Raw genomic sequence first — 19,592 nt, 5'->3', positions numbered from 1 at the left:
ATATCACAGCGCTTAAGTAGTTGCACTCAGCAGTTGTATCAGGAGTGACTTCCGGAAGAGGCACAATACAGGTACAATATTTCTAGCTCTTATTGCTGCAACTGATACAATCAGATACACAGGCCTATTTGTACTGTGTCATTGTCTTGCTCAAGTGGTTTGCTATGCTTGCAAGAGCTCTTTAAATGTTCCTAGTTCCTGGATTCTTTAAGGTCAAATACAATCTCTGCATAGAAGATACTGTTTTGGGACTTGTCTTTAACACTAATATTAATTAATACTCCAATTGAAGGGCAACATGTTGCATCTATAACCCATACAAAAAAAAAATTCTCAGCTTCTAATTTCTAGGTTTGAGGGACACAAGCATGGAATGACATCATGGGCTTCTCAGAGGAAAGAGGTGGAATTGAGAAGGGCTTTTCCCAGCACAAAGAAGCAGCTGGCAAATCCTGCTACTAAGATAAAACCCCAGTTCTCAAAGCTAAGTTTCAATAGCTGATAAGTGTTTTTCCTAAACAATACTGTCAGAGGATGGAAATTCAGGAAGAGCTGGTCTGATAAAACAACTGAGTCTTGTGGCAACTTAAAGATGAGCTACATTATTGTTAGTTCCAGTTACAGGTGGGTAGCCGTGCTGGTCTGCCATAGTCGAAACAAAATAGAAAATTCTTTCCAGTAGCACCTTAGAGACCAACTGAGTTTGTTCTTGGTATGAGCTTTCATGTGCATGCACAAGATGTGCATGCACACGAAAGCTCATACCAAGAACAAACTCAATTGGTCTCTAAGGTGCTACTGGAAAGAATTTTCTATTTTGTTTCGATTATTGTTAGTGTGAGGGTTCACTGGCTAAAGCCTGCTTCATCAGATGCATGAATTGTACTAGTGAGGTGATTAGATTAGAAATATATGCAGCAAAGGAAAAAAATTGTTAAGTGAAACTTTAAAGCAGGGATGGCCAAACCAAATGGCCATGCTGGTTGGGGCTGGAGTTGGAGTCCAAAACTTCTAAAGGTTCTGTATTCCTGTTTTAATGTTTTGTGGGCTAGGAAGTCCATAATTCAAATCTCTCTTCAGCCATTAGCTTACCAGGTGGCCTTAAGCAACCCACTATCTCACAGCTTCAAGGATGCACCTCGAGCTAATATTGGCCTATGTATGTGGAACACTTTTGACCACCGAAAAAAATACATAAAAAAAAAAATAGAAGCGTGGGAACATTTGGTAAAACAGTCAAGTAGTAGAAAAAGTGGTATTTTAGGAATGTCCAGATATTATTCTAATATTTATTTACTTTTATGATTGGCCCTAGAACTTTTTCAGGGCTTGTTCATATTATTACCACTATTATTTATTTAACTTTAATTAGCTACCCGTGCCTATAGTCTTTAAGGAACATTTCACATATTAAAATTTCTATAATAGGATACTCCCTATGGTCTCACTAAATATGTTAAAATTAGGAGCGAGTTTTTCGTTTGCAACACTTTCCCTCTCATCATTTATTTATTTATTAAATGTGTATACTGCCCTTCATCTGAAGATCATATGGTGGTTTACAATATAATTTTATTTGTCAAAGACTTATTAGAACTATATAACAGTGCCCAACTTTAAGAAAAAAGAAAAAAATCAAGCCCCACCCAAGAGCAAGCTGTTAAAAACTTTTTGATTTCTGTTCTTGTTTAGGAAAACAGCGCTGGAATGTAATCAACAGATTAACATTTTACTAACATAGGGCACAGTCCATCTACATTAAATCTTATTGATTTCAGTGAGAAACTTTCAAGCATATTGGTGCATCTCCTATCGATGGGAATTTGGCTAGAGTGTGCTCAGAATCTATGTTTATAATGGGAACTTATGGAAAATAAGTAATAATCTCTAAAGTTTACTTTTAAAATATTTTCACTTACATGTCCTTAAAACTCAAGCATGCACAGATGATTTTTCAACGGCAGGCATCAGGATCAGTAGGCATTGTGTGTCACGTTCTGTTAAAGAAAATTTTAAAACGTCATGTAAGTATCATTGTGTTCCCCAACTTCATTTTCAGTAAAGCTTAATATGAGATATTCCAATAATTTAGTCAAGGACTACTATTATTTTCACTGTTTTACTTCCTTGTCTTTTATATTATATTATTCCTAGTAATGATAATAACATGAGTTTGGCCAAACTGCGAGAGGCAGTGAAGGATAGGCGTGCATGGCGTGCTCTGGTCCATGGGGTCACGAAGAGTCGGACACGACTGAACGACTGAACAACAACAACAACAATGATAATAAATAAATGTTTATTATATATTGATATTTGTTGACTATTTTATTTACATTCTTAAGAATTTGGGTTGGGGTTGAGGACAAATTTTAGAACCTCATCAAGAGGTCAAGGCTTTAAACAAAAGGCTACTCAGCTACCACCCTTACATCCAGGCTGCTCATGCATGGAGAAAATAGGTAGGAATGGTTATTCTGGTTACCTCTGTTACTTTAAAAGAAAGGAGATGACAACAGTGGAACAGTAGAATACATTTTCCAACTAGCTTCAACCTGCATAGGCTGAGAAATTGATAATCTTCTATAGCTGCTGAAGGCCTAGCAACCTGCACATAATTCAGCTCATCTCCCCCCCCCGCAACCCCCCCCCAAAAGCGTAAGGTTCTCAGACCAGTTATCTGACCACTTCTATTATAAGGACACCACCCACCCTTGATTTACAAAAGTGAGAGGACTTTGCTTGAGACTACAGGCAGCTTTCTGCAGCTCATATTCTACCTAGGGGGCACAGTTTGTTGATCCTGTTCAACAGCACAGAAAGACGTCCATGTTCTGCAATTGTGTCTGTCATAGTCTCAGCACTCTAAGCATTTTGAGATTACACATCTATATCTGGGCCCTTTAAAATACACATTTTATTAAAGACATCCACACAAACCTATGACGTGAAGGTAAATAATTCTGGCTGTGCATTTTTTCTGCTGCTCATGATGGTTACCAAGTGGTCTCCCATCCAGGCATTGACCAGATCCATATCTGCTTAGCATAAGCAAGGTTGCTGGAACATGGGCCTTCACACCATGCCCAATAACACTGTTGAAGCTATTTAAAAGCCTGCTCCTTTTTCTAACATTTATATTCTTTTATCCTCCTAAATGGTATGTTTCAGAAAAATGACAGAGTAATTTCTTAGTGTAAGGTACCGGTATATTCTGAATAAGCCATGAATATTGCAACGTCTATTATCAAAACAAGCAGAGACCCTGACAATTTCCCTTTCTCTACTTTATCCATTAAGTTTAGAGACTGGTTTAATTTATTTTATGACCATGTTGTAAATGGTATTATTAAATCGACTAGTTAGGAAGCATTCTAATAAGCTATTGAGAATTACAGCAACTTAAGTGAAGTTTTGAACAACAGCTGTGTGTTTGAATTGATTTATTCAAAACTGCTTGAAGCAATGTGTAAAAAAAAAGTGAGACTCTTCTAGCTAATTAGAAAAATAAATTGCTCTTGGGAAATATTTATGAGGCATTCATATGTAGAAGCACACATTATAGTACTATCCAGAATTCAGAATTTCAAAATTGATACTTCTACTCAGACTACTTATAGATAATTACTAGTAGTCAGGTGAAGAGCTTTGTACAGGCAGATAATTTCTTAAGAAATTTAACTAGGGCCTTTTCATATCAACCAGTTGCGTATGCATTTGCATGCAAGTTTAACCACTCAGTTGACAACATTGACAGTAGCTGTATTCAGATGAACTCACATTACCAATTAGAGGAGTGATTGGCAATATGGTCACGTAAAGATAAGCATCAAGACTCAACTGCCTCCTAATTACACACCTTTGTAAAGCTTTCTGTGTAAGAAACCCCCACTAGTCAGGGAGGAAAAAAAATATATTTTCAAAATCTGAAGTACTATTGTGGAAATTCTTATGGCAAAATCATAATTTATTCTGACCATTTCAACAAACAAATCATTTCCCAATTAATCCTATATGGCAGCACTTTTCTCCTCATATGCTACAGAGGTGGGGAAAATTTAATTCCCAGTTATGTGACTATTAAAGGCACAGCAGCCTTGTACTTCAAAGAACCTGGCAATCACTGTCAGAGAAACCAAGGGTGGAATTCAATGTCACACTATTACCAACATTCCATCTGCATTAGCATTGCAGCTTGCCAGATGGAATGATCCCCTCTCTCCTCTCCCAGCATGCTATTCTGGGGGTTCTCCTGCCTGCCCCAAGCCAATTTCAGAAGGCAAAGGGAAGGAATGGGGGGGGGGACGCTGTTGTGCAAGCAGAATTCCTTGTTCAGGTCTTCCGATGATGGAAGGAAATTAGGTAAAACCCACCCCAAGAGAAGATACATTGCTGCAAATTGCAGAGTATCAACCTGAATGCAGAAAATAAAAATAATATGTCCACCCCCCAACTATCTGTGCTTAGTGGGTAGGCAGCATTATACTGATGAGAGCATTCCAGGCCCTGGACCCAAAAGGCTCCAAATCTATGCCCCTTAATAGAATCTGAGTGGAATAGAGTAAGGGGAGATTAAGAATCAACAAAAAAATATTTGAAAGTTCTTAAAGATAAAAATCAAGAGCTCATACTATGCACCACTGGTCACATATAGTGGAATACAGGATCTATCATTAACACACCCCCAACTGTAATTAAATTTCAACCTCTCAAAACAATGCATCAGACTTTCAAATCAGACTTATATGCAAGTGGAAAACTGCAGGAAATCCAGGCCAGGCATATTTCCTTTCAGGACGGTGCAGGCATCAGCATCCTCAAGCAGCTGTCAGAGCCAAACAGTGCTGATAGATCCCTTGTAGAAAGCAACTGATTACATTCCCCACAGTGCCCCGGAATGTTTAACTTAGTGTTGCTCCAGAGAATTGTGGGGAATTTAAATGGTGGCTTGATTTAACCTACCAGTGCAGCTAGGTAAGCATGCATGCTGGAATTCCAGGAACGTAGAACAGATTCTACAGATACAGGTAGGTAGACGTGTTGGTCTGCCATAGTCAAAACAAAATAAAAAAATAAAAATATTCCTTCCAGTAGCACCTTAGAGACCAACTAAGTGTGTTCTTGGTATGAGCATGCACACAAAAGGTCATACCAAGACCAAAAAAACAGGTTTCTTTTAAAAACTGGAGGTCTTGAATAAAGAGAACACAAATATTGGAAACATGAACCCAGCCAGAAAAACTATAACAAAGGAGTAAGCAGGTAGATGGAATCTTTCCACCGGTCTTCACTGCAGCAGATATTGGGAGTGTATCTTCATAATTAGGTGACAAAAATGAGCTTTAGAAGCAATGGATATTAAAAAGAAACAAGTCACAAAACCCAGAAGTAACCCATTCCAGTACTTCCAGGTTCGGCGTGATCGCAACCCCAAAAAACATAACCCGCAGCGTTCACAATCTGAGGTATGACTGTATAAACCTCATCTCTCAAAGAGTTTGACAATGGTTTGACAAAGAAGCATAACTTAAAAATAAACAAAACAGTGCTTAAAGTAAACAAACAGTGAAGTCCATTAAGGAACTCTATAATGTTGCTGTTAGTCAAATTATCAGGAATCTGAGCTGAATAGCAATACAGTCATACCTCTAGATACGAATGCTGCATGTTGCATTCGTCACGGGTTACGAACGTGCCAAACCCGGAAGTAACGGAATGTGTTACTTCCAGATTCGGCAGTTCACGCATGTGCAGAAGCGCCGAATCGCGTCAGGCACGTGCGCAGACACGGTGCTTCAGGTTGCGTGCTGCTCATGTTGCGAATGGGGCTCTGGAACAGATCCTGTTCGCAACCAGAGGTATGACTGTAGACATCAAAGAATGTGGGGTGAAAATGCAAAATGAACTAAAAACTTGCCTCCTGGGCTGTAGCAAGAAATCACATAAGAACTGTAAACAGTTTCATTCATAAGATAAATACTATGTTACAAGCGCATTCCGTATCTCGGGTCCAAGTCGGCTTTCTGGTACCCACAAAGTAAATTAGTTTGCAGCTCTTGGTTACATCCTTCTGGGTACCCTCAGATGCTATGAACTGCAAGCAAGCATCTCTTAGGCCTTTATCAATCCAGTACACACTTTTGGGGAACTCTACCAGGAAGTGACTAAGCAGCATTTTGTATTGAATTAAATAAATTTGAAAAAGCTGCAAGCTCTTGGAAAGCTGATGTGTCTTTCTCAAGCTCATCACTCATTGAGTGCTCATCCAAGATGAACAAAACTGTGATAACCAAGTACTGCTATTTTTACCAGCAATAACCTATTGCTCCCAGCCCCAGTCATTCTATTTTCTCTCATTCTGTTAGACAGGTGGTTAGGGTATGGATTTAGACAATGCACTAGATCAAAGCTTTCCCCCTCTGTACATACATACATACATACATACATACATCTCCCCATTTCTGCAGGAGTTATGTTCTGGTCCCCCATGCACGAGTGAAATCACGTTTTCCATGCTCTCCAGCTCTCTCTCTCCACATAACTATCTCTTCAACCAGAGCTGAAGCTGTGGGGTCAGCTAGAGAGTGGAGGACGCGCAAGGAAGCAGCTGATGCTGTTGCCCTACCCCACACATCAGCTGTTAAGACAGGGATGCTGAGCAATCTAAACAAAGCCCCACTGTGCCTCAGGTCTCTTTGGGGCTTCCTCCGCTCTCACTGGCCAGTGTGGTGTAGTGGTTAAGAGCGGTAGACTCGTAATCTGGGGAACCGGGTTCGTGTCTCCACTCCTCCACATGCAGCTGCTGGGTGACCTTGGGCTAGTCACACTTCTTTGAAGTCTCTCAGCCCCACTCACCTCACAGAGTGTTTGTTGTGGGGGAGGAAGGGAAAGGAGAATGTTAGCCGCTTTGAGACTCCTTCGGGTAGTGAAAAGCGGGATATCAAATCCAAACTCTTCTACTGGCGTCCTCTTTGGGCTCATGAGCCACAAGGACTCTCCAGCTCTCTCCCGCCATTTCCCGGTAAGATTTTATTTATTTATTTATTTATTTATTTGCTTGCTTATTCATTCATTCATTTTTCATTTCATTCCCCAGCGCAACATGTATACATGGTTGCACAAGAGTAGAACACGCATAAGTGGAAGGATGCCTGCATATATAGTGCATTCCTATTAAAAACAACACTGAAAGCCATTTCAAAGTTACAATGTTGAAAGACAGAAAAAATGTACAACACTCATGTTCGGAAGACCTTACCACAACACCAAGTTAATGGCCAGGTATCTATATGAAAAAAAGTATTTGCCTGCCGGTGAAAGGAAAGCAGAAGAGAGGCCTGTGGAAGGGAGTGCCACACTTTGGGAGCAGCCACTGAGATGGCCCTCTGTAAATGTGTGTCCTCGTGTTCTTACCAAACGTGCCCGTGAAGGTTGTGTCTGTCTTTTGGAATGTTAGCCTGTGAGACTGTCTTGTTTTTATTTAGAGACTTATCAACTGATAAAAATGCTTTAAAACAATAATTTTACTTATCTCAACTATGATATTTATTTTGTCTTCAGCATGGAACGTCTAAAAAGGCTTATAAAATACGTGCAGGGGGGGAAACTATTGTCTATAAAATATGCACTATGAAGTGCCAAAACTGCCTATTTCACATAGTTTTATCTTACGGTGACCTTTTACATGCCTCCAAGCCCAGTTCATATAATGCCTTGTATTTCAGGAAAATGATACCTATTTGCTTCACTGCAAATTCTCACGAACAATTTTCAAGAGTAGGATTTTAACTTTCATTTACAATTAATCATGGTCCTATTCATTTTGGTGAATAACATTGTAGGGCTGAAGCTGCACCTGAATAAAGTGAGGGTTAAAAGTCTCAGTGTTCATAGGAGTCCACAGAACAGAGGGTTCTGCTAGCTTGTTTTCTGCCTAGTTTCTTCACTCCCAAGTTGTGTCTCCTCTTTGGTATTTTTATAAATTATGATTCTTTCCTTTTTAATGTTTTATGGATTTTAGGAAGTTTGGTGAGCCTTCTAGATCAAAAGGCATGATATAAAATGTTTCAAACCCCAATTTTGCACGAAGAAAACCAAATTTCTATGCCAAATTTGAAAATCTGCTGGATCATCTTCACTGTATTTCAAGTTCAATGTGGGAATATACTCTTAGGTATATACTATACAATGGGGGAGGGGGAATTAGGGAAATGGGACATGATTTATTAACTGTGTAAAAGTTATACATCTAATAAATATACAATAGTTTTTGACATTTTAGTTTAATAATTTACACAAAGGAATCGGCTAGAGGGTAGACAAAACATGGCAGTAGGTGTAGCAGCTTGCCCCAGAGCTTCACAGACAACACAATTTTATAATCATGTTTTAACGAGCTTATTAAAGGTGTTTTTAAAGGTGTTTTTTAAACCAGTTATTTTATCAATTTACAAAATGAAATTAAGGTAACTGTATCTAGGAAAGTGTAAAAACTGATTTCTGTATTTATTGTCTTTATAACCTTGTCACTTGTAGTTAAAAATGAGCAGGTCACACTATACATGTTAAGAGAAGTATTAATTTAAATTTAAGATATACTTGAGATAAAATATTAGCTGTTGTCCAGTGTAGGGCAAGAAAGGGTGGGACTTCAAAGGAACAATCAGGAGCTTAAAGCTCACAGTTTCTTCTTTGATTGAGCTACACATCTTCAACTCCTTCAAACCACTGTAGATTGAAGAAGTAGGAAGCATTTGAAGATGTGTTCCCACCCATCAACAGATGAGTAAGTGGGAGCATACCTTACTCAAGGCTTTCAAGAAGAAAGGTTTTGAGAGGGTAATTTTGCTGTAATATTCCCACATTGAGCAATTGCAATATTGGAAATAAGGGTGAATGGTGTGGTGGGAGGGCAGGATTTTGTCCAACAAAGTGGTTAGTCGTGAGGGGGAGGGGTAATGAGGAGGGACTAAAAGCAGTGAAAACAAATCCTAAGTATATGGGATAATTTATTTTGATACTGCCATTTTTCATATTTCCCTTGCCTTTGAATGTTAAAACTATTAAAAACTAAGATTTAATTTAATGAGGCCACATGAATCTGAGAAATATTCTAATATTTAAATTACAGCTTTTACAACTACCGGTAATAAAACAAGGCACACAATGACTTATCTACATTTGTAACAAATTTTGCATACAATTGCTTTGTACATTTAACACATGCACTATGGCAAAAGCTGCACACTGCAAACACTGATAATGTAATATGCTAAGTAATATAATAAAAGCTGCCTTATGAAAATTTGATTATTTTCACAGCTACGCTGCCTTTCCAAATGACACTAGTTCTTGCAAAGCATTATTCCTGACAGTTTTTCACAAACTAGCTGATGCAGATACAAGCGCATTTATCTATTAACTGACCAGCCAAGAAAATATTTCCCCTTAAAGGGGAGATGTTCCAAACACACACCTCCGGAATTCAGTTTCAGAGCAGCAGTATGTCAGTTCCTTGCTGCAATAACTATCCCTTTCATCCTTAAGACAGAACACATCATTCTAACACTTTCAGAAACTGGGGTGACTCAAGGTCTTGATGAAAACATGACATACAATTAACTAAAAACACACAACTTGTATCATAAAAACAAAACAAAAAAGACTTTTCCTGTCAGAATATCAGCTTAGTTTGGCAGTTCCATTCACATCCCAAAGGAAATATTTTAAAGTGCCCCAGAAAAAATTGCAGGTCTTCTAAGTATGATGTTTTATTATTATCAAGGCACTGCAATTTGCATGAACCTCCTCTTTTGTCTTCTTACATTTTTGATAAGTGAATCAGGTTTTAAAAGAGCACATTCTGACTCATTAATCTCAGAACAATGTTGTACTAGCCAGTTGTACTAGTATAGCCACAGATTCTTCAACTGATCTCATTCAGAGTCCCCCCCCCCATTTTAGTTTGGATTATTTTAAAAAATTAAACATAAATCTGTTTCAAGCAATTAAGCTTTTTAAAGCTGACAATTTCCCCCCCAAACTTCACAATGGCAACACCACAATTGTTGTCAGGAAGCTTAAGGATTCCAGAAAGATTTGGGGTGGGGGAGAACCCCCAAATGACAAAATGGCATAACTTACTGATTGCTATGCTGCACCCGCAAAGCTCTTTCTTGATACCTTCTGGGTCTCCCCCCCCTCCATGGCCCTTCCCCACTAAAATTAGCTTTGAAAGAAGACTTCTGCTGTGGACCATAGAATGCCTTTTCCCAAGTTTACTTGCAGTGTAAAGGGACATTTTTTGGTGTGTGAAGTTTCACAGCTGCAGAGAGCCAGCACCACGATTAGGCTTCAGATAAGCCTTTTGCTGGCTTCGATAGAAATGCTGTAGAAATTGGAGTTCTTGGTGATATCCAGAAGTCAAAAATTCAAAAAGCAGTACTACATCTACAAAAAGCAGTACCAAGGTATAGTTTAAAGATGCACTACGACATAGAGCCAATCATAAAGAGAAGTCTATCATTGTTCTTCCTCAAGGTTGCTTTCACCGTAATAACAATGATAGACTTCTCCTGCAGCAGGAATCCAAGTTTATTCATCTTTTTAAAATGATACATCCAGGGGGTTTAAACAATAATCTGGACTTTACAGCATTCTTATGATTGGCTCTATGTCGTAGTGCATCTTTAAACTATACCTTGGTACTGTATCTTTAAACTGATACTGCATGATTCAGCATCTATAGATGTAGTACTGCTTTTAGAATCACTAAATGGACCACACCTTACTTTTCCTTTAAATACTACAAACAAGTGTGAACAAGTTAGGCATACAGAGAATTGGTACACCCTGACCATGAAAATCTAGGTAAGCTGTTTTTTGTCAGTTATATACTATGTAAATTATGGACTGAGTTTGGTATAAACTGTATAACTAATGATTTCACGAAAGGGTATTATGTATATAAGCACTTATAAATATTGTAAGATTTATTTCTAACGTAGGATTTCTTAATATTCCAGCTGACGAAGAATTATCGAAACAGGGCCTTGTCCTGGAATTTATTTCAACTGGAATTTGTTCCAATACCATAACAATAAAACTGTTTGAAGACTTTAAAACTGATCTCCCACCTGGCCAGAGTTCTTGTATTCTTTATTTTTGGCTTCAATAGAAAGCCTTATTAAAATGGAGGTGGGGAGATAGTGGGCAGTTGCAGCTTGGAAGGTAAGGGTTACCACTCCCTTCCCAGCTAGACAGCACTCCCAAAATTTCCCCTCTCCTGCTGCAATTAGACTTGGAAGGAGTTTTCTCTTGTTGAAGGGTAGGGAAGTGATCTTCCTGGAGATTGCAGCTGCAAAGGGAAGGTTAATTCTTGTTTCCCTAGCTGCACAGTCCAGGAAGCTCACCTTTTCCCCATTAAGCTTTATAAAAAAGTGAACACCTCATAATACATTTGTTCTTCTCAGCTTTCTCAGAAAAGCTTTATCTTTGCAGAGCCCTCATACTTAAAGGTAAAGGTAAAGATAAAGGGACCCCTGACCATTGGGTCCAGTCGTGTCCGACTCTGGGGTTGCGGCGCTCATCTCGCGTTAATGGCCAAGGGAGCCGGTGTACAGCTTCCGGGTCATGTGGCCAGCATGACAAAGCCGCTTCTGGCGAACCAGAGCAGCACGGAAATGCTGTTTACCTTCCCACCAGAGTGGTACCTATTTATCTACTTGCACTTTGACGTGCTTTCGAACTGCTAGGTGGGCAGGAGCTGGGACCGAGCAACGGGAGCTCACCCCTTCGCGGGGATTCGAACCGCTGACCTTTTGATCAGCAAGCCCTAGGCTCTGTGGTTTAACCGACAGCGCCACCCGTGTCCCTCGCCCTCATACTTAGGGCCTGATAATTCCATAATGCTGTCCAGCTCAATCAATCATCCAGGCTCCCTAGGGAAATGTAACAGGTAGGTAGCCGTGTTGGTCTGCCATACTCGAAACAAAATATTTTTTTAAAAAAAAATTCCTTCCAGTAGCACCTTAAAGACCAACTAAGTTTGTTCTTGGTATGAGCTTTCGTGTGGATGCACACTTCTTCAGATACACTGAAACAGAAGTCACCAGACCCTTATATATAGTGAGAGGGTGGGGAGAGGTGTTACTCAGAAAGGTGGTGGGAGTGGGTCATTGGCTGATAGGTGAGGTAAACCTGTTGACAACTGTTAACGACTGCAATTGGCCTTGCAGGAAAAAGTAAGGGGTGAGATGGCTAAAAATAGCTAGGGAAATGGACACTTCAATACATGTTCAGCAAGTTCATAAAGAGGCTCCTGTGGTTGCTGAAGCCATTTCCACCTCCAGAGTGGGTGGCAATTCAGTTTCAACTAACAATTCAACGAACCAGCTCACTTCAGTTAAAAGTAATACCTGGCTTCCACCAGCTACTGCTGACTTCTGTTCAGTGCTGGAAGCTTAGATCCTTTAAGAGTAGATTACTTACTGCTACAAAACCCAAATGCTCTTACTTCAATACTGTGACAGACAAAAATGGTATGACAACAATATGAATACAGATGTGAAGTTGTACGGGCGTGGGGGTGGGGAGAGAGAGAGCAAGGAACAGGACATTCACCCCATAGAGCTAAATCACATGTTTCTCCCAAAGAACCCTGAAAGTCTACCCTTCGCATAGCTACAATTCTCAGCACTCATAACAAACTGTAGTTCTTGGAATTCTTTGGGGGAAGCCATGTGTTTTAAATGTATGGCGTGGATGTGTCCAAAGACAGTGACTGTGGTAGTGTGGCTACCCCCATGCAACAGGGCCCCTTGCAGTTTGGTCAAAGTCCCAGCCAACTGCTTCACCCACAACAGCAAAAGTCTCTCTGCCTGCCAAGACAGTAGCTGAAATATCACTGCAGAACTAAACAAGTCAGCAGCTCTCCCTTCCCCACATGATTTTTATTTAGTCATCAACAAGTTTTGAAAAAGTTAGCTTTTGAAAAACTATTCCAAGAAATACATGAACATGTTCTAGTGATAAACCTTCCATCTAGTGTTACTGAAAGCAGGAAGCTTAAACCATGGTATGTGATAATATCTTTGAACTTTGCAAAAATGTGCAGCTTGGGCACTTATGATTAGCAGCCCTGAATAACAGCATTAAGCAAGCATTTTTAAGTCTATAATTTTAAAAAAGATACTTCAGTAAAAAAATAATCTCCTATTTTTGATTATGATTAGGTATTTTTAAAATAAATATAATTATGCAAACTGATAAAAGCTCATTATATCCTGTAAACATATGTTTCATTAATCTTTCCATGCATCTGGTCCACCAGTTTAATCCTGCAATGCTTAGGAGCTGAATACCTGCAAATAGATATATAGTCGTACCTTGGTTTGTGAATGCCTTGCAACTCAAAACGTTTTGGCTCCCGAGTGCCGCAAACCTGGAAGTGAGTGTTCCGCTTTGCAAACGTTCCTTGGAACCCAAATGTCCAACAGGGCTTCCGCGGCTTCCAATTGGCTGCAGGACCTTCCTGCAGCCAATCAGAAACCATGATTGGGTTTCTGAACATTTTTGGAAATTGAACGGACTTCTGGAATGGATTCCGTTCGAGAACCAAGCTACGACTGTATATAGTGTTAGCAGCTGGAAAGTATTGCAAAGACCTACAAGATTCAGTATTTGCATAAATTAGAAAATCCCCTAAAATAAAATCTTCTATTTCTAATTTGCCAAGTAGCAATATCAAGTGGGTGTAGTCTTCCTTTCCTTCCTCTGTTACGATGAATTTTGGCTTTTTATAGTCAAAATATTTTCTGAAGTTACCTTAATTTTTGCACTGCACCAGCTTCAAGTTTTGGGGACTTTCAAGCAAGATTCTCTACGTGTGTTTCTTAAAATGTGAGGGGCAGAGTGAGACCTTCACACAGAGCACAGCATGTGGCCAGAGTCCTATATTGTTATACCCCACATACCGGTATCTTACCTCTTCATCTCTTCCCTTGTATTTGCCTTTCTTCTCTTTGTAAAAGAGGTAGAATACAAGACACAAACTCATGAGAGGGCTTTCTCCTTCTTGCTTTGTAGCAAGTTGCAGACAGGAGGCATTTGGTTTGTTTGGTTGTTCTTATCTTCCCAGGCTTACTTAGAAACAAGAGAGCCCCACTACAGTGGTACCTCCGGTTAAGAACTTAATTCGTTCTGGAGGTCCTGTAACCTGAAGCGTCTGCAACCTGAGGTACCACTGTAGTAGCTTTCAGAATGCTGTTCAATTGGGGATTTGAGTATTATGAGCATCACACCAAGCAAAGCACTCATGGTTGCTATAACAAAATGTACATTTTGTATCCATATCAATAGGTCAAAATGTACTACAGTGGTACCTCGGGTTACAGACGCTTCAGGTTACAGACACTTCACGTTACAGACTCCGCTAACCCAGAAATAGTACCTCGGGTTAATAACATTGCTTCAGGATGAGAACAGAAATCGGGCAGCGGCAGCGTGGTGGCAGTGGGAGGGCCCATTAGCTAAAGTGGTGCTTCAGGTTAAGAACGATTTCAGGTTAAGAATGGACCTCAGGAATGAATTAAGTACGTAACCAGAGGTACCACTGTAATTCCTTTTTTACAGTAACTTATCAGAACTTCTTATTGTATAACTGTAATTTATTTCATTTTCCATATATGACTTTAAATAGCTTAAATTTCAGCCACCTATCTAATTTATCTTGACTGATACAATTAAAGGAAGAATAAGCTTTTATTGTATTCAATAGTATTCTAAGTATTAAAATGGGTGAGACTCAGGAGTGGATTGAGGTCCCTTATAATAGCCTGGACAGCAAACCATTATAAGACACCTGAGTTTTACTAACTTTAATGCTTATAATTCTTCCACCCACAGCAGCCATTATACACTTTTTCTTCCCTCTTCCCCACAACAGTTACCCATTTGACAATAAGTAGGAGAGCCTTCAGTTTCCAGACTGTCTCCAAATCGTGAGTTGGAAATAATGATACAATCTGACATTTTCACATGCCTACTGGTTTATTATTAGTCAGCAGTTCATGTTATTCAGTCAAGAATCATCATTTGTGAATGCATAATTCATTTCTGCAGTGCCAGACAGACAGCTAACAGTAAACCTGTAGTCAACATTCCATCAGGTTCTGGTTCAATAAAATTAATAGCCAGCTGGCCAGAGAATAATCCAAGAATAGATACCCATGATATATAAATGCCTGATACTGTTTCCAAGATGTAGTGAATCCTGTACCTTAGGACAAAGCTTAGGGTAGCTACTAAAATATAACAGAAGAGGCCGAACAACTGGTGCTCATTGTAGAACACAAATAGAATACAAATACAGGTAACTTGCATCTTACAGTTACAGGTTGGTAGCCGTGTTGGTCTGCCATAGTCAAAACAAAATAGGAATGCACACTTCTTGTATCTGAAGAAGTGTGCATGCACACGAAAGCTCATACCAAGAACAAACTCAGTTGGTCTCTAAGGTGCTACTGGAAAGAATTTCCTATTTCCTATTTTGCATCTTACACTTATTTAAAATATGTGCTCACAGCTTTACATATGTTGCAGAAAAAAATGTTTTTTTAAAAAAATGATGAAAAATTGCACATACAATGAAAAAATAAGAAAATGGTGCAAAAGTGGCACACGGGGTGGGTGGGGAGCAGAGAGGGTGTGAGAGCATAAAAAAATGGCCAGCAATCCCAGCAGTCTTCATGAAAGTGTCTGGATGTGGAAGAAGCAGGTGAAGAAGGTGACTGGAAGAGGCCACAGAGATTTGTGAAAGTGTCTGGAGAGCTTCAGACCACAAAATGGTGCCAAAACACAAGGCATTACCATCATCAGCTGATGGGAAACCCAAGAAGTGGAGGGTAGATCCCACACTGGAAGAGAAGTTGGCTCTACTGGACTGCTTCAGAGATGGCATATCTGTGTGTACTGTGGCACTCAGATTTGGCTGTAATTAGTCCAGCATCCATGCCATCAATGTGCATGAGAATGAGATCCGTGGGGCTGTGGCAGCAAGCACACCACTGACTGCAAAGGTGACCAGCCAGGTGCAAGACAAGGCTTTAGTGTACACGGGAGAAAGCAATGAGCTTGTGGCTAGAAGGCATAAACTGGAAACGTGCTCCTATGGATGGCAGCATCTTGCATCAAAAGGCTCCGAACCTATATGACCACTTCAAACTTTCCACCACAGATGGGGACTGGGCTACCAAGGAATTTAAAGCCAACCCAAGTTGGCTTAACAGTTTTAAGATCTGCATCAACTTTAAGAATATCTGAACGACAGGAGAGGCTGCATCTGCAGACTAAGAGGCTGCAAAAACATACCTTGTGCAACTACAGCAGTTACTGGACGACAAGGCAAACCTTCCAGAGCAAGTCTTCAACACAGACAAGACAGGGCTTTTCTGAAAGAAAATGCCTGAGTGGACTTGCCTTGTCAAAGCTGAAGAAAGAACCCCTGGATAGAGCGACTGTGCTGCTCTGTGGCAATATGGCTGGGCACTTAATAAATTGGTTTGGTTTCTTTTTAGACAATGATAGCTGTCAGAGAGTGGCCCCCTATTCACTAGCTGCAAATAACAATAATAATAATAATAATTGAGGGAAAGGAGTTAGATCAGGCTTCCTCAACCTCGGCCCTCCAGATGTTGAGACTACAGTTCCCAGCATCCCTGACCTCTGGTCCTGCTAGCTAGGGATCATGGGAGTTGTAGGCCAAAAAGATCTGGAGGGCCGAGATTGAGGAAGCCTGAGTTAGATAAAGCCTCTAAATTGTTTTGGTGATTTAACCTGAAATCAAGCTGGTTTTAAGCTTATTAGTTCTCTGGTAACTTGTCTCTTTTTCATTGTGGATGTTGGCTTATTTATGGATGGGTGTTCTGTATTACTTTATTAATGTTATTGCTACAAGTCTGTCATGAATTTTGGCTAGAACAATAATCTTATGAATTTGAAACTTAATAAAGGTAGGCTTGCTAAACAGGTCTCAAAAAAAACCCAAGCCCTAAATCAAGAATCTGCTTCCTGTGCTTCGGCAATCCAACAAAAAGGTCTGGGTGACTTCTTCATTTCTGGAATGGTTCCACAACTGCTTCATTTCACTTGCAGCTTAAAAAGATGCTGCTTGTAGACAATGCTCATGTCCCTATTGTCCTTGCCCTTCTGTACTTTTGAGTGGAATGGATAACCTCTTCTGAGCTCCTATTCAATATATTATATAAGCCTACCTTTTAGAATGGTTTGCCTTATATAGTATTTTGTTCCCTAACATCAAACTTAAATCCTCTAATACAGGGGTGGCCAACTCCAAAGAGACTGCGATCTACTCACAGAGTTAAAAACTGGCAGTGATCTACCCCCTTTTTGGGGGTTCAGGTCAAAGTCATTGGGCTTTTTTTAGGAAGGAGGAAGGCCCATTTGGGGGTGGGTTCAGGTCAAAGTTGTTGAGTTTTTTCAGGGAGGAGGTAAAATGTTGAGCTTTTTTAAGGGGAGCCACAGTTGTTCATCTTCTCTGGGGGGAGCCCATGATCTACCAGTGATCTATCACAGACGTCCAGTGATCTACTGGTAGATCATGATCTACCTGTTGGACATGCCTGCTCTAATAGTACCAATTCATTTCCAGTTATGAGGAACTTTTAAAGCAAATTATTTGCAACTACAGAAGAGAATTAGATGAGTGAGCAATTCTTATAAAAAAAGAACTGGAGGCACTTTATCACAGAAAATGAATATTCAACAGAAAAGCTTAATAGTCATTTATAAAACGGTGTGAGTTTAATACATAGTTCAGGGCTGCTAAGGAAGGATACACAAAATGATTTCCTGTTTTTGTGGATATCTGCTTTTGCTTTGCTTTAGTCAGTTTGAAGCTTTGTGCATTTGAAACTGGCTACCATATCTAACATTTTTATTTCAAAGATTCAAGTTTACTTACAGGATATTACAATGTTATTTTAAATGCATAACTATTGTTGTTAGTTGTGCAGCTAAAATGAGTATTTATATACAGTATTTAAAATATTCAATGGTAACAAAATATGCAATAAGCAGGTCTTTAAAATAAGTTGCGAATTAAAGATATTTCAAGTAGTTTTAATTGAAAAATAAAGTGTTATACTCATTTATATTAAAACAAGATGAACCACTGCAATTAAAAATTACTTTCATTTTTACTCAGACTTGGCTGGAATCCAAAAACCACAAAACTATTGCTATGTACCCAAGAGGGCTCTGTTTATGCTTCTTAAATGGCAAACCATTTTTGAAACTGAGGAAGCAGTTTGAGCTAAGCTATAACATGAGGCTTTGCAGAGACCCTCTAGAGAAACATAAGATGCCAAAATAGTATGAAATACAGTGGCCACATTAAGACATTAACACTAAAGATGTCCACAAACCTACATCCCACCCTTCTCCAGTGCAGTCACGAGGAGATCCGAAGAACTTGCTTCCACTTTCAACTAACCACAGTGTGTTATAGCCAAACCAGACAAACTGTTGTTAGCTTTAACTATAGTTTGTCTGAACAAGTCAATTGTTCTTGAGCCTGGAATATTTGGATACACCATAGTTATAATATTCTATGGTCCAAATGATCGCAAATTTAACAAATAATCAACTGAGGTTAGCCATTTCTAATGTGTCTGTTATGTGTCATGAAACTTGGAAACATTTAAATTAAGTCAAAAGTTAGGTAGGGTACTTACCACAGAAAATCTTGCCCTCCAGGACATAAACATATGTTTAAAACACTTTCTGAAAGAAAACAGTGAACACAGTGTGTAAGAACTTTACAATTTCGATGCAGCATTGAAAACAGACTGTGCATATCTTACTCTGAGTTACTATGTCCCAATTAAAATTATAGTTGCAGAATTGCAAAAGGTCTCATGTATATGCAGGACAGCCCCACCCCCCAATTTCCAACAATGTCCGATACTCGCTGCAGTCCCCTCACACCCCATCCCATTCATTTATTTATAAAAGTATTTCTACACCACCTATCATAAAAATATCAGGGCAGTAAACAGCAATAAAACATTATTAAAGGCCTCCTGGTATAAAAGAGGCACCTGAAAGTCAAAAGAAGGAAACTTGTCGATTCTCTGCTGTAATAATATTGTGCAGCAGAGGACTGGCGATGCTAGATGTCCGACTTATAGAAGCCAGTCATGCCTCTGTAACATGGGGGACAACTAGTAGTGCTCTCTCAGTGATCAAGTTGGGCTATAAGAGCTCAGGTCATCCTTATTGTACCCTGGTCCCAAGTTGATCAGAACTCTGCATATTGGCATAAAAACATGGGCTGATATCACACATGTGTGGAGTTCTGTTGCACTCATGCTCTACTAGTGAGTTTCCAATAGGCATCTGGCTGGTCACTTTGAGAACATGACACTGGACATGATGGGCCTATGGTCAGATCTAGCCGAGTTCATCTAACATTCTTAGGAAATATTCAAAATTAATTCTATTATTGTTGTATACCGCCAGTATCAACTTACATATGAAATGTTTCAACAGATTTAGTAGACCTAATTATAATC

The 19,592-nt window shown here is 39.5% G+C and overlaps 1 protein-coding gene across 2 annotated transcripts in view; it reads right to left on the bottom strand.

Moving 5' to 3' along the window:
• NCOA3 (nuclear receptor coactivator 3) overlaps positions 1-18,807 on the bottom strand; it is a 52,271-nt gene extending 33,464 nt beyond the window's left edge. For both annotated transcript variants that reach the window (XM_033153499.1, XM_033153498.1), the window contains exons 1-2: positions 18,753-18,807; positions 1,920-1,997 (exon numbers count right to left, since the gene is read on the bottom strand). The gene's annotated coding sequence lies outside the window, so the exon portion shown is untranslated. The remainder of the gene's footprint in view (positions 1-1,919; positions 1,998-18,752) is intronic.
• Between the last annotated feature and the right edge of the window lie 785 nt (positions 18,808-19,592).

The sequence above is a fragment of the Lacerta agilis genome, chromosome 6 (assembly GCF_009819535.1).
Source record: "Lacerta agilis isolate rLacAgi1 chromosome 6, rLacAgi1.pri, whole genome shotgun sequence".
Lineage (NCBI taxonomy): Eukaryota > Metazoa > Chordata > Lepidosauria > Squamata > Lacertidae > Lacerta > Lacerta agilis.
This window is presented reverse-complemented; position numbering and strand designations above follow the sequence as displayed.